Genomic DNA, 7222 nt, shown 5'->3' with positions numbered 1-7222 from the left:
TCTTCATAACAGCTATTTTGAATTCTTTATCAGTTAGATTGCAATATTCCATGTCTTTGTGTGTGATTGCTGAAGAATTGTCATTTTCTTTTTGTGATATCATATTGCCATGTTTTTCATAGTGTTTGATGAAATGTGTCTCTGCTGCCACATATGAAGTAATAAACACCTTTCTTATTTTGGTAAGACTTTGTTTACTTTGATTTTAACAATTCAACAGGTTGACAGATGCTTTTCTTCTGCTTTCCAGAAGGTTGCACTATAGTACAATTTTTCCTTTCTCTAACCAGAGTTGAGTTGCTGCTAAATTTGAAAACGTGTATATAGAAAAGCTGGTGAAAAAAAAATAGCTGGCAGCAGAGTGGAAGAAGGTGTGTACTTAGCACTTGGGGCTTTGGGTGTTCCCACATCCTGGTAGGGGAATCCTCGATTGAGGCAGCTTCAGAGATCTGTGGGCAGATCTCTTGCAGGAATCCCAGAGCAGATAGTAGGAAACATGTTTCTTTAGTTCTCTTTGTCTGCCTTCTTCCCTTTCCCTCCCTTCACCTCAGTCATGGAGGTTTCTCCTCAGAAATTCAGGTTTTGCTGTAGAACAATGGGACCCTCCACCAGTAGCCAGGAAGACTTTCACTCACTCCTTTCACTTTTCACCTCCTCTGCTAGAGAGGTCAGCACCGACTTTGGTGCTGTTGTCACCATGTCACAGGTGACACTGCTACTGCTGCTGTGACTCCCTTGGCTTCATAGTCTTCTCCAAGATCAAATCCAGCCACTTTCAGATGCACAGATTGATAGACATCTTGGGCATCCTGATGTGTTATATAGAGGTGCTTTTGTTTGGTTGTGGATGTCCAATTTGTTGTAAATCAAAAGAGAGAGAAAAAAAAAGAATGACTTATGCCACCAAGATACTGATGTCACTCCAAATCCAGTTTGTATATGTCTCTTCGCTCCACTTTCTCTGGGCTAGTTTCTATCTCATACAGGTTTTTTATTCATAATGATAAGACGAGTATGTTAACTCTAGATGAATTCCAGTGTAAAGAAAACGTCTGATTTCCTGATTGTGCTAACAAAAGTCCGTTAATTGAGTTTCATTGTTTCTAATTGGCCTAACATAGGTCATGGACTCAGTCCTGAACCAAGGACCCTAGACAAGATGATGGAAGGTAATGATTATTATAAGCCTAGGTCATTAGTTGCATCCTTAGAGCTGTATTGGAGTAAGTTTCACCTGAATTCTATGGTTTGAGAGTAAAATCATGGTATCTCAAGAAAGCAGGATATCTGGGTGGCAAAAATCAAGCAATTGTCCACTACAAGATGTGCAGTCTAATTGTTTCAAACTCATGTCAGTTTTTATAACACGAAAGCCTTTCTGATACTTTGAGATTTATTAATTAAATAAAAATGATGTTATAACTTTGTTGGCTTATCATGTACACAAACTGAGCACTCATTTTGGATTTCCATAAGCTCTCACATCTATCTGATTGTATTTTCAGTGTTAATAAAAATACCACATACCAAATGTTGTTTTTCCTCACAGGCTATTTACATGTATATGGTGTTTTAATTAACCAGACTATCTTTCATGGGAAGCTTCCGGTAGTGTTTTCAACAAGTATCTCCCTTTGTCTCATCCAGGCTTCAGAATCCCGACATTGAATCTTTCAATCCACCCATATTTTCCAGTCATAGACTTAAACCTGTAAGTATTGCTGGAGAAAATCATACAACAATGCTCAAAATATTATCCATATCACTAAAATCATGCAAATATGGGAAACATGTATACTTTTGAGTACCTCTATGATAGACTTTATCCAAAAAATTGGATCAAGACTTCTTCCAAAATTTCTAACAGAATAGCATTCAATTTGGCATCTTAAGGGCTCCAGGGCCTGTGCTGTAGTTGAAGGATATGGTTTTTATAAAAGATGCTGAAGAAACCCAGTTCATGACCAAAAGAAGAGAGAGATGTAGGAATCGTCACAATGCAAAGAAAATATTCAAAATCACATAAAAAGCTTAATTATGAAGACGTTCTCTGAGAATACCAAAGATCCTAAGAAGGTGTTTTACATTGACTTAGGTACTATGTGAATTGGTAAGAACAAAAGCCAGTAGAATTTGAGTTATTATTAACATTAGTTTACAAATTGGTGAGCTTAAGGAAGACTGGCTTATTTTCATGTCCGTTCTTTCATTCTCAGAGAAAAATGTGACACTTTTTCTCCATTAGGGTCATATCTTTTGTCAATAATCTTGATATGATTCTTATCCTTGAATCCATCAAAAAATTTTTTTATATCTTCAACCTCTCCCTCTCTATTAGTACTTTCCCCCTAACAAATTAGTCTAGTCAAGTATGTTCTAATCTCTTTCATTAAAAGAAAACAAAATATAATGAAAAAAAAAAACTTCTATTACCCTGCGTTCTTCTTTAGCTCCTACCTCACTTACTGAAATACGACTTCGGTTTACTTGCCAACTACTCCACTGAGACCATTCCCGCAAATATAAGTGCCCTCCAAGTTGATACATGTAATTATTTAGTTCTAGTATTCTTGATCTCCTTCTATTTGATGTGCATTTTGTATAAAGCCCTCTTCTTCATTTACTTCAAAGAGAAAAATCACTACTGGTTCTCCTCCTCTCTCCCCATTCCTTGTTTCCTCATCTATCTTCTTTTGTCCATTTATTAAATTCTGAGATTTCCCCAAGTTCTATATTTGATCCTATTCTCTCTTCATTCCATATGCTTCTCTAGGGGATCTCATTCACTTTAACGATTTCAATCATACTTTACATTTTGATGATTTTTAAATGTCTCTAGCATAAAATTGCTTCTTGAGCTCTTGACCTATGTTCAGTTGCATACTAGGCATATCTACCTGGGCTCCTACAGGAATCTCAAATGCAACGTGTCAAAATTTACATTTTCCATCAAGTTCACTCCTCCTGTGTGTCATATTTTCCTCAAAGCACATAACACTATCAACAACCACTGAGTCCTCATACCAGAAATCTGAAAATGAAACATCATGTTCCTTAAACATCCACATTCAGTTTCTTACTAGTTCCATTAGGTTCTACTGTAATTTCTTGACTCTACCTTCTGTACTACATCATCATTGCTAGCAATAATGCATATAGGGACTGTTACACACACTTTGTTTCAATGTTATTTCTAATTCCATTTTAGTCAGACCCTCACTATCTCTCAACTGAAATTATTGCAATAGTTTTTTAACTGGACTCTTATCCTTAGACTTAGCTCCTCTACAATTCATTTTCTATACTATTTCCATATTTGATGTTCTAAAAAGTTAAATCTAATTGTATTATACATCAGCTTTAGACCATACAATGGATCACTAACATAAAAAGGTTAAAGTCCACTATCTTTAGCTTGGTTTATTAAAGTCTCTCATTTCCTGGATCATGATTATTTTCCCAGTCTCATCCCTCACCACCTTTGCATACTTTTTTCTCCAGCTGTATTATATAAGTTAGTTTATTTCCCAGAATGTACTTGCAGTATATATAGAATGTGATAATTACTCAATAGATGTTTGGTGGATGATTAAATACTATCAAGTTGTGAACACATAATATTATCTGCAACAATAATGATCTTAAATCAACATTAAGCCTTTGTTAAAAATAGGCAATGTGTTTTCCTCCTTTTGACCTCTGGTGCCAATTTGAATTCATAAGCGCTGCTTTGTAATACATCCTTATTATTGGTCCATGTGTGGCCCTCTTTTATTTGTTTGTTTTTTATTCATGCAGTGAATGCCTGAGAATTCACTACTCAGCACAGGAACTAGAAAAGTGATAATAATTTATACTGTAATTAAATTATTTCCCCCCACTTTACATCAACATGCATTTATTTAATCAATGTTTTCAGTGTATCTTTATACAAATTGACTTCTGTTTGAAGTGTGTATTTTTAATGTGGCAAAAACCATCCACTTTAATCAGTAGCCATAATATTGTTCCATGAGGTTATTGAGAAGAAATAAATAATTGTGAAAATGTGATTAGACAAAAGATACTTCTCTTCCACTTCACAATAGAACTGGATGTTTTCAAGGCTAAGAGCAAGGAATGGTCGTTAGCTTATACATGACATCTTAGCGTTTGTGATGTCATTTCTGAAATCTCCTCCTCTTCTAATAATGAAAGCATAAATTTTGCATACAGGTGTTTTTTATGTGGTGATACTACTATTTACATTCTTCACCATTCAAAAGCAAGCATCAATTTCTCCAGCATGCTTAGGGAATTGGAGAGTTTGGCTAATCAATATTTGTATTCTAGACCATCTCTACTTAAATAGAGTCATAAATTCTAAATTTTAAAAAAATTATAAATTTTAAATGTGAATCTAATTGAAATAGAAAATTCTATAACTTTAAAAGTCACTCTGAAATTTATACTGCACTTTGTGAGCAACCATCTCACTTACTATTTCCCCCATTTTGTTGGTGAGAAATTTGAGGCTCAGAGAGAGTAAATGATTTGCCCAAAGAAAGCCATTTGGCTCATTAGTGCCAGATCTGGGACTCAAAGTTCATCACCTCTATAAGTATAATTTACTTTTTGATAATTAAGAAGACAAGTTTATTCAGGGCTTTATTCATTGATTGATTCTTTTATATATAGTATATATTTATTTATTCAATACATATTGACAGAGTGTTTTATATGCATCAGGCACAGTGTAAACTCTATATGTACTATTAGCAAAATAGACATTGTGTCATGTCTGATGAAGAAGTAGAGGAATCAAGTAGAAGGGGTAGCAAATTAGCACTTGGGTAATATCTTGCCAAAACTGAAATCTAAATGTGAAAAAAAGTCTGTTATGTGAAGCTAAGTGTGGATGGGTGGATAGAGATGTGTATCTTAGATTTGAAAGGGACTACAGGGGTTATCTACTCCAAATCTCCTCTCAATTTAACAATTCTCTTTATAGAAGTCCAGCTTGTGCTTCAAAACCTTCAGAAAAGGAAAGCTCACTATTTCACTATCTTGTTGGACTGATGGTTGGGAAATTCACTTATGTTTCATACTAGTTCTTACTTTATAAAACTAAAGATGTTGAAAGAAGTAATTATAAACATCCTCTGAATGGAGTTCCAGCTTTTATACTTAATGACTGTGAGACTTCAGGAAGTTAGTAAATATCTTTAAGTCACATATTTGTGAAGTGGAATTACAGTGTCATGGTTAGTTTGAAAATTACATGAAGCTTTATACTATAAGCATCTCCCCATAAACACACAAATACACTTAACACAGTGAACACTCAATAAGTATTAGCTATTATTCTGGAGGTAAGAAAGCTGAATCTCTATGGACTATATGTCATATCAAAAGATGATTTTTGAAATACATCTCTGAAAATTGCTTTATCACTACATATTTTCTAGCACAATATAACAACAATATTTAAAAAGTTAATTATTTGTATTCTTTTTGGTTGATTCCAGAAAATTTAGTTTCCCATGTTAAACATATTAATTTCTCATAATTCCTGAACATATTATAAAGTAAATAGACATAATTTACTAGAATATATGCTCCAAGATTGCATCAATCTTATTTTCCACTGTATCCCTGGAATTTGAAACAGAAGGTACTCTAAAAACTTGTTTAATGAACAAATGACTTTCAGAAATATACAATATAGACTAAGAACATAGATCTGAGTAAGACTTGAGCAAAGAAGCAAATATGTAGTGTGAAATATTACACTGTCATTCATCAGCAGACCCAAAATATCCCAGTGTTTGAATTTAGCACAAAAAAGTAAACTGGTGATGAGAAAATGTAGGTTCTACAACTGTGGCTCTCCTTGTGTTCATTGTCACAGTTGTAATCATATCATTATAGCAACAAGTATTGAGCATTTTTTATCTGCCAGACAGAGTGATAAGTGCTTTTCATGTATTAAATCATTTAATTCTCACAATTCCCTGATGAGATAGGTATATTATTATTATTGACTCCATTATATAGATATGAGGCCTTGAGAAACTAAGTTGTGCGAGGTCACATGTATAGAAAATTGCAGAATTGGGTCTCAAATGCATGCTGTCTTTGATTCCAAATCTGACCCTCTAAACCACTATTCTTATTACCTCGCATGGGCAAATCATTTCCTATTTCTATGCCAAAATATCTCTCTCTGAAAAAATCAGAGGTTGAGCTTTTTCTAGACGATGTCTCCTACTCTGATATTATGGCTTTACATCCCAAAGTGTTTCTTTTTATAGATCATGATCCAGCTTTGAAAATATAGTCTTGAGAAAAAGTATGCACTACATATGCAATCTAGAGGTTTAACATTTTGAAAGTAATATCTGAATTTATTCTAGTACCAAAAAAGTATTACTGAAAAATGAGACAAACCAGTCATGTCGTACAACACTTGATCACTTAAAGAACAAGTGAAATTTAGAGATCCATAAAGGAGAATGAAGAATTATCCCGAGAATTTACCTCTAATTCATTTCTGTCATCCAGGAAACCAGAGAGATGGTAATGCTAGCATAAATTAGGAGGATATATGCCAATGACTACCTTTTATTTCTTGAGGCCACTCAATAAAGATGGCTATTTGATAAGACAATTACTAAGGGACAACCTCCTTGAAATGGGTTTCCCTGGTTAACAGCATGAAAGAACTAGTTGCTGTGTGCCATAAATTCTGTCCATTCAACAGTCAAATATGATTACCCCATTACACAGCTGGAAACTGCAGCTAAGAAAGTTCAAGTGATTCACTAAAGGCCATGCACCTAAAAGTGGCAGACAGAATTCATATCCACCTTTCCATAATATAAATCCCATGCTCTTTTTCCCTTCCTAGTTTCTTCTGAAGCATTGGGCAGGCAGTCATCTCAACTTCAGCCAAAACACCTCCTGTACTTACAAATGATTATATTCCAATTTTCCACTTGTAGGCCGATTGCACTAGGACTCACAGTGCATCTTACCATACACACTGTATTATGGCAGTTAGATCCCTAGGCTAGCCCACAAAAGCTTAATTAAGCCTCATGTAGCTGAATTAAATCATTTGAAAACCTAACCACCACCACTTCTTTAATTCAAATCTCAAAATATTTTGTTTATGCCAGTTATGTGGTATTTAACAGTGTCCTGTCCTGTATTATAGTTATGATTACATCTGAAAGCAGGA

This window comes from Equus caballus, chromosome X (assembly GCF_041296265.1).
Source record: "Equus caballus isolate H_3958 breed thoroughbred chromosome X, TB-T2T, whole genome shotgun sequence".
Classification (NCBI taxonomy): domain Eukaryota; kingdom Metazoa; phylum Chordata; class Mammalia; order Perissodactyla; family Equidae; genus Equus; species Equus caballus.
This window is presented reverse-complemented; position numbering follows the sequence as displayed.